Source organism: Megalopta genalis, unplaced genomic scaffold, assembly GCF_051020955.1.
Source record: "Megalopta genalis isolate 19385.01 unplaced genomic scaffold, iyMegGena1_principal scaffold0084, whole genome shotgun sequence".
NCBI classification, from domain to species: domain Eukaryota; kingdom Metazoa; phylum Arthropoda; class Insecta; order Hymenoptera; family Halictidae; genus Megalopta; species Megalopta genalis.
The window spans coordinates 522,813-532,500 of NW_027476153.1; positions in this window are offsets into that span (position 1 = coordinate 522,813).

A 9,688-nucleotide genomic window follows, 5' to 3' on the forward strand; every position below is an offset into this window, starting at 1 on the left:
ACTATACAATATGTATATATAAAATGGACAAAATTTAAATCCTTTTCCATCGTCGCCTGTTTCATATATATATGTCAGGTCGACACACCACTTTTCTCTTTCAAATATGTACAAGTTTTGCCACATTCCGCGCTTGTAACATATCTTCTTTAACGCTCAATTTCTTTCATTTTTCTACCATACAGATATTTTACCGTACGCCCAAAAACGTACGTATTATATTTTTGTTCTATCGTAAAATCACATTTTTCTACGTACGCCAGCTTCGTACGTTTCTATCTTTGCCTTCATAAAATCACAAGATAATTTTATCTTCAAGAGTCTCGCTATTAACATCTTGTAAGATAAATGTACGTCCCAGCTAAAACGTACAAATACTTCAAGTTAAGTAATAATATATCATCGCTATTGACAAATTTTTAAGATCCAAGACACAGTTCTCTCTATATGTTTTAATATTTTTTATGTACTCAAATATATTCAGAGGAAAAAGTACATGGGTGATGCCATAGTCGTGGAAGCGCGTACGCTCACGCTGATCTTCTGACCGCCGGAAGCACGAAACCTCTGATCTGGGCAAAATCGGCAAGCCGAGGAAGAACGGACAGGACACATGCTGGACTGGCGAGAAAGCGTGTTCTTCCGCTCGCGCTAGGCATTTCGATTTCTGACACCTCTTGATTTAAAAAATCAGTTTTTTGATAGTTTTCTCTCTCCACTGGGCTATTCATTTTAGCCACAGTTTTCAATTGGTACGATTTGCTTCCAAATCTTACAGATGCAGTTTAAAAAATTTTTCCATCGCTCGGACAGAAGAGTCGATTGCTCAGTGAGTACGAGTATACATACAAAGTGCATACGGGTAACCAACCCCGTAGGGCTTGCCACATATGGGCCATTCGGTCAAAGACACCGACCCGTGGCCACGCTGTGTGGAGAAAAGTCCGTAACGTAAACGGCACGAAACAGTCAGGACCGAAGCCCCGAAGGAGCTCTGAGACAGCTTCTCGACCGAGATCGTAGAATTGGCCCAAAACCCGCTCTGCTCCGTCCGCCTCGCACGGACCGTGTATCTCTTATAGATACCGAACGGCCGGCAAGGACGCCGGCGCCGCCGGCCGAATAGCACGCGCGCTTACGAGTGTAAACCGCCGCGGCAACAGACCGCCCGGCCGTGCTGTTGTAACATAGCGCGTGAACGAACGAAAAAAAAATTTATAGTAAACATTAAAATAAATTACACTACCGTAAACTAGACAAAAAATTACACATTTTTTCCCAATATGAAAATTTTCACAAACTTTTCAAAGTCCCATCGCATCGAGTAAACTTTTTTAATAACGCTTCCGCACGATTCTAAATGCTTAATCCATATGTGAAATCGTTCACTGATCACGAATATCGTATTTAAAAAAATTACAAAAATTTATTTTTCAAAATAATCAAAAAAAACCGAAAAATCACAAGAGTAAAGTACCATTATTTTAAACAATATGTCGTTCTAAATGCTTAATCCCTATGTAAAAAAGTTATCTAAGCAAGAATATGTAATTGAAAAAAATTAGAAAAATTTATTTTAGCCGTAAATCGAAAATAATGGGGACACCGGAGCTGTTCGAAGCGCCGAGACGCGCCGCGTACGGCCGAATATTTTCAAAGTACCAACGTACCGATCAAGAGTAAAGTACCATTTTCCTACATTAGATTTCGTTCTAAATGCTTAATCCCTATGTAAAAACGTTAGTTAAGCAAGAATATCGTATTTTTAAAAAAATCTAATGATAGGATTTCCCAGAAAATTGAAAAAACCGAAAAATGTCAAGAGTAAAGTGCCATTTTCTGACATTAGATTTCGTTCTAAATGCTTAATCCCTATGTAGAAACGTTAGTTAAGCAAGAATATCGTATTTTTAAAAAAATCTAATGATAGGATTTTTCAGAAAATTGAAAAAACCGTAAAATGTCAAGAGTAAAGTGCCCTTATTTTAAACAATGTATCGTTCTAAATGCTTAATCCCTATGTAAAAAAGTTATTTTAGCAGGAATATGTTATTGAAAAAAATTAGAAAAATTTATTTTAGCCGTAAATCGAAAATAATGGGGACACCGGAGCTGTTCGAAGCGCCGAGCGCGCCGCGTACGCCCGAATATTTTCAAAGTCCCAACGTACCGATCAAGAGTAAAGTACCATTTTCCTACATTAGATTTCGTTCTAAATGCTTAATCCCTATGTAAAAACGTTAGTTAAGCAAGAATATCGTATTTTTAAAAAAATCTAATGATAGGATTTCCCAGAAAATTGAAAAAACCGAAAAATGTCAAGAGTAAAGTGCCATTTTCTGACATTAGATTTCGTTCTAAATGCTTAATCCCTATGTAGAAACGTTAGTTAAGCAAGAATATCGTATTTTTAAAAAAATCTAATGATAGGATTTTTCAGAAAATTGAAAAAACCGTAAAATGTCAAGAGTAAAGTGCCCTTATTTTAAACAATGTATCGTTCTAAATGCTTAATCCCTATGTAAAAAAGTTATTTAAGCAAGAATATGTTATTGAATAAAATGAGAAAAATTTATTTTAGCCGTAAATCGAAAATAATGGGGACACCGGAGCTGTTCGAAGCGCCGAGACGCGCCGCGTACGGCCGAATATTTTCAAAGTCCCAACGTACCGATCAAGAGTAAAGTACCATTTTCCTACATTAGATTTCGTTCTAAATGCTTAATCCCTATGTAAAAACGTTAGTTAAGCAAGAATATCGTATTTTTAAAAAAATCTAATGATAGGATTTCCCAGAAAATTGAAAAAACCGAAAAATGTCAAGAGTAAAGTGCCATTTTCTGACATTAGATTTCGTTCTAAATGCTTAATCCCTATGTAGAAACGTTAGTTAAGCAAGAATATCGTATTTTTAAAAAAATCTAATGATAGGATTTTTCAGAAAATTGAAAAAACCGTAAAATGTCAAGAGTAAAGTGCCCTTATTTTAAACAATGTATCGTTCTAAATGCTTAATCCCTATGTAAAAACGTTATCTAAGCAAGAATATGTTATTGAATAAAATGAGAAAAATTTATTTTAGCCGTAAATCGAAAATAATGGGTCGAGCGAATCGCTCGATTGCGCCGAGACGCGCTATGATGCAACAGACGAGCGATTGGAACGCCCGAATATTTTCAAAGTCCCAACGTACCGATCAAGAGTAAAGTACCATTTTCCTACATTAGATTTCGTTCTAAATGCTTAATCCCTATGTAGAAACGTTAGTTAAGCAAGAATATCGTATTTTTAAAAAAATCTAATGATAGGATTTTCCAGAAAATTGAAAAAACCGAAAAATGTCAAGAGTAAAGTGCCATTTTCTGACATTAGATTTCGTTCTAAATGCTTAATCCCTATGTAGAAACGTTAGTTAAGCAAGAATATCGTATTTTTAAACAAATCTAATGATAGGATTTTTCAGAAAATTGAAAAAACCGTAAAATGTCAAGAGTAAAGTGCCCTTATTTTAAACATTATATCGTTCTAAATGCTTAATCCCTATGTAAAAAAGTTATCTAAGCAAGAATATGTTATTGAATAAAATGAGAAAAATTTATTTTAGCCGTAAATCGAAAATAATGGGTCGAGCGAATCGCTCGATTGCGCCGAGACGCGCTATGATGCAACAGACGAGCGATTGGAACGCCCGAATATTTTCAAAGTCCCAACGTACCGATCAAGAGTAAAGTACCATTTTCCTACATTAGATCTCGTTCTAAATGCTTAATCCCTATGTAAAAACGTTAGTTAAGCAAGAATATCGTATTTTTAAAAAAATCTAATGATAGGATTTTCCAGAAAATTGAAAAAACCGAAAAATGTCAAGAGTAAAGTGCCATTTTCTGACATTAGATTTCGTTCTAAATGCTTAATCCCTATGTAGAAACGTTAGTTAAGCAAGAATATCGTATTTTTAAACAAATCTAATGATAGGATTTTTCAGAAAATTGAAAAAACCGTAAAATGTCAAGAGTAAAGTGCCCTTATTTTAAACAATGTATCGTTCTAAATGCTTAATCCCTATGTAAAAAAGTTATTTTAGCAGGAATATGTTATTAAAAAAAATTAGAAAAATTTATTTTAGCCGTAAATCGAAAATAATGGGGACACCGGAGCTGTTCGAAGCGCCGAGCGCGCCGCGTACGCCCGAATATTTTCAAAGTCCCAACGTACCGATCAAGAGTAAAGTACCATTTTCCTACATTAGATTTCGTTCTAAATGCTTAATCCCTATGTAAAAACGTTAGTTAAGCAAGAATATCGTATTTTTAAAAAAATCTAATGATAGGATTTCCCAGAAAATTGAAAAAACCGAAAAATGTCAAGAGTAAAGTGCCATTTTCTGACATTAGATTTCGTTCTAAATGCTTAATCCCTATGTAGAAACGTTAGTTAAGCAAGAATATCGTATTTTTAAAAAAATCTAATGATAGGATTTTTCAGAAAATTGAAAAAACCGTAAAATGTCAAGAGTAAAGTGCCCTTATTTTAAACAATGTATCGTTCTAAATGCTTAATCCCTATGTAAAAAAGTTATCTAAGCAAGAATATGTTATTGAATAAAATGAGAAAAATTTATTTTAGCCGTAAATCGAAAATAATGGGTCGAGCGAATCGCTCGATTGCGCCGAGACGCGCTATGATGCAACAGACGAGCGATTGGAACGCCCGAATATTTTCAAAGTCCCAACGTACCGATCAAGAGTAAAGTACCATTTTCCTACATTAGATTTCGTTCTAAATGCTTAATCCCTATGTAAAAACGTTAGTTAAGCAAGAATATCGTATTTTTAAAAAAATCTAATGATAGGATTTCCCAGAAAATTGAAAAAACCGAAAAATGTCAAGAGTAAAGTGCCATTTTCTGACATTAGATTTCGTTCTAAATGCTTAATCCCTATGTAAAAACGTTAGTTAAGCAAGAATATCGTATTTTTAAAAAAATCTAATGATAGGATTTCCCAGAAAATTGAAAAAACCGAAAAATGTCAAGAGTAAAGTGCCATTTTCTGACATTAGATTTCGTTCTAAATGCTTAATCCCTATGTAGAAACGTTAGTTAAGCAAGAATATCGTATTTTTAAAAAAATCTAATGATAGGATTTTTCAGAAAATTGAAAAAACCGTAAAATGTCAAGAGTAAAGTGCCCTTATTTTAAACAATGTATCGTTCTAAATGCTTAATCCCTATGTAAAAACGTTATCTAAGCAAGAATATGTTATTGAATAAAATGAGAAAAATTTATTTTAGCCGTAAATCGAAAATAATGGGTCGAGCGAATCGCTCGATTGCGCCGAGACGCGCTATGATGCAACAGACGAGCGATTGGAACGCCCGAATATTTTCAAAGTCCCAACGTACCGATCAAGAGTAAAGTACCATTTTCCTACATTAGATTTCGTTCTAAATGCTTAATCCCTATGTAAAAAAGTTATCTAAGCAAGAATATGTTATTGAATAAAATGAGAAAAATTTATTTTAGCCGTAAATCGAAAATAATGGGTCGAGCGAATCGCTCGATTGCGCCGAGACGCGCTATGATGCAACAGACGAGCGATTGGAACGCCCGAATATTTTCAAAGTCCCAACGTACCGATCAAGAGTAAAGTACCATTTTCCTACATTAGATTTCGTTCTAAATGCTTAATCCCTATGTAAAAACGTTAGTTAAGCAAGAATATCGTATTTTTAAAAAAATCTAATGATAGGATTTCCCAGAAAATTGAAAAAACCGAAAAATGTCAAGAGTAAAGTGCCATTTTCTGACATTAGATTTCGTTCTAAATGCTTAATCCCTATGTAGAAACGTTAGTTAAGCAAGAATATCGTATTTTTAAACAAATCTAATGATAGGATTTTTCAGAAAATTGAAAAAACCGTAAAATGTCAAGAGTAAAGTGCCCTTATTTTAAACAATGTATCGTTCTAAATGCTTAATCCCTATGTAAAAAAGTTATCTAAGCAAGAATATGTTATTGAATAAAATGAGAAAAATTTATTTTAGCCGTAAATCGAAAATAATGGGTCGAGCGAATCGCTCGATTGCGCCGAGACGCGCCATGATGCAACAGACGAGCGATTGGAACGCCCGAATATTTTCAAAGTCCCAACGTACCGATCAAGAGTAAAGTACCATTTTCCTACATTAGATTTCGTTCTAAATGCTTAATCCCTATGTAGAAACGTTAGTTAAGCAAGAATATCGTATTTTTAAAAAAATCTAATGATAGGATTTTCCAGAAAATTGAAAAAACCGAAAAATGTCAAGAGTAAAGTGCCATTTTCTGACATTAGATTTCGTTCTAAATGCTTAATCCCTATGTAGAAACGTTAGTTAAGCAAGAATATCGTATTTTTAAACAAATCTAATGATAGGATTTTTCAGAAAATTGAAAAAACCGTAAAATGTCAAGAGTAAAGTGCCCTTATTTTAAACATTATATCGTTCTAAATGCTTAATCCCTATGTAAAAAAGTTATCTAAGCAAGAATATGTTATTGAATAAAATGAGAAAAATTTATTTTAGCCGTAAATCGAAAATAATGGGTCGAGCGAATCGCTCGATTGCGCCGAGACGCGCTATGATGCAACAGACGAGCGATTGGAACGCCCGAATATTTTCAAAGTCCCAACGTACCGATCAAGAGTAAAGTACCATTTTCCTACATTAGATTTCGTTCTAAATGCTTAATCCCTATGTAAAAACGTTAGTTAAGCAAGAATATCGTATTTTTAAAAAAATCTAATGATAGGATTTCCCAGAAAATTGAAAAAACCGAAAAATGTCAAGAGTAAAGTGCCATTTTCTGACATTAGATTTCGTTCTAAATGCTTAATCCCTATGTAGAAACGTTAGTTAAGCAAGAATATCGTATTTTTAAAAAAATCTAATGATAGGATTTTTCAGAAAATTGAAAAAACCGTAAAATGTCAAGAGTAAAGTGCCCTTATTTTAAACAATGTATCGTTCTAAATGCTTAATCCCTATGTAAAAAAGTTATCTAAGCAAGAATATGTTATTGAATAAAATGAGAAAAATTTATTTTAGCCGTAAATCGAAAATAATGGGTCGAGCGAATCGCTCGATTGCGCCGAGACGCGCTATGATGCAACAGACGAGCGATTGGAACGCCCGAATATTTTCAAAGTCCCAACGTACCGATCAAGAGTAAAGTACCATTTTCCTACATTAGATTTCGTTCTAAATGCTTAATCCCTATGTAAAAACGTTAGTTAAGCAAGAATATCGTATTTTTAAAAAAATCTAATGATAGGATTTCCCAGAAAATTGAAAAAACCGAAAAATGTCAAGAGTAAAGTGCCATTTTCTGACATTAGATTTCGTTCTAAATGCTTAATCCCTATGTAGAAACGTTAGTTAAGCAAGAATATCGTATTTTTAAACAAATCTAACGATAGGATTTTTCAGAAAATTGAAAAAACCGTAAAATGTCAAGAGTAAAGTGCCCTTATTTTAAACAATGTATCGTTCTAAATGCTTAATCCCTATGTAAAAAAGTTATCTAAGCAAGAATATGTTATTGAATAAAATGAGAAAAATTTATTTTAGCCGTAAATCGAAAATAATGGGTCGAGCGAATCGCTCGATTGCGCCGAGACGCGCTATGATGCAACAGACGAGCGATTGGAACGCCCGAATATTTTCAAAGTCCCAACGTACCGATCAAGAGTAAAGTACCATTTTCCTACATTAGATTTCGTTCTAAATGCTTAATCCCTATGTAGAAACGTTAGTTAAGCAAGAATATCGTATTTTTAAACAAATCTAATGATAGGATTTTTCAGAAAATTGAAAAAACCGTAAAATGTCAAGAGTAAAGTGCCCTTATTTTAAACAATGTATCGTTCTAAATGCTTAATCCCTATGTAAAAAAGTTATTTTAGCAGGAATATGTTATTGAAAAAAATTAGAAAAATTTATTTTAGCCGTAAATCGAAAATAATGGGGACACCGGAGCTGTTCGAAGCGCCGAGCGCGCCGCGTACGCCCGAATATTTTCAAAGTCCCAACGTACCGATCAAGAGTAAAGTACCATTTTCCTACATTAGATTTCGTTCTAAATGCTTAATCCCTATGTAAAAACGTTAGTTAAGCAAGAATATCGTATTTTTAAAAAAATCTAATGATAGGATTTCCCAGAAAATTGAAAAAACCGAAAAATGTCAAGAGTAAAGTGCCATTTTCTGACATTAGATTTCGTTCTAAATGCTTAATCCCTATGTAGAAACGTTAGTTAAGCAAGAATATCGTATTTTTAAAAAAATCTAATGATAGGATTTTTCAGAAAATTGAAAAAACCGTAAAATGTCAAGAGTAAAGTGCCCTTATTTTAAACAATGTATCGTTCTAAATGCTTAATCCCTATGTAAAAAAGTTATCTAAGCAAGAATATGTTATTGAATAAAATGAGAAAAATTTATTTTAGCCGTAAATCGAAAATAATGGGGACACCGGAGCTGTTCGAAGCGCCGAGACGCGCCGCGTACGGCCGAATATTTTCAAAGTCCCAACGTGCCGATCAAGAGTAAAGTACCATTTTCCTACATTAGATTTCGTTCTAAATGCTTAATCCCTATGTAGAAACGTTAGTTAAGCAAGAATATCGTATTTTTAAAAAAATCTAATGATAGGATTTTCCAGAAAATTGAAAAAACCGAAAAATGTCAAGAGTAAAGTGCCATTTTCTGACATTAGATTTCGTTCTAAATGCTTAATCCCTATGTAGAAACGTTAGTTAAGCAAGAATATCGTATTTTTAAACAAATCTAATGATAGGATTTTTCAGAAAATTGAAAAAACCGTAAAATGTCAAGAGTAAAGTGCCCTTATTTTAAACATTATATCGTTCTAAATGCTTAATCCCTATGTAAAAAAGTTATTTAAGCAGGAATATGTTATTGAATAAAATGAGAAAAATTTATTTTAGCCGTAAATCGAAAAAAAGTCTGTTCGTTTCTCTGTCTCTCTCGCGCGATCGAAGTATTGATGTTTCCCGGCAAAGTAATGGGATATTAATTAAACTTTATACACGAAATTACTCGTTTTGATCCCCGCTACACAGCCGTATACTTTTTATAATTTTGTGGAATCGGGAACCTTGCAATATTTAACATAACGCGGATCGACTATCTCTGTCTCTTTCTAGATCGGAATAATCGATGTTTCCCGGCAAACTATTGGGAGTTTTATCAAACTTTATACATGAAATTACTCGTTTTGATCCCTGCTACACAGCCGTATACTTTTTATAATTTTGTGGAATCGGTAACCTTGAGATATTTAACATAACGCGGATCGTCTATCTCTGTCTCTTTCTAGATCGGAATAATCGATGTTTCCCGGCAAAGTAATGGGATATTAATTAAACTTTATACACGAAATTACTCGTTTTGATCCCCGCTACACAGCCGTATACTTTTTATAATTTTGTGGAATCGGGAACCTTGAAATATTTAACATAACGCGGATCGACTGTCTCTGTCTCTTTCTAGATCGGAAGAATCGATGTTTCCCGGCAAACTAATGGGAGTTTAATTAAACTTTATGCATCAAATCATTCAGTTTGACTCCTGCAACACAACCAAACACTCTCTGTAATTTTCTGAACTGAAAAACCACTGAAA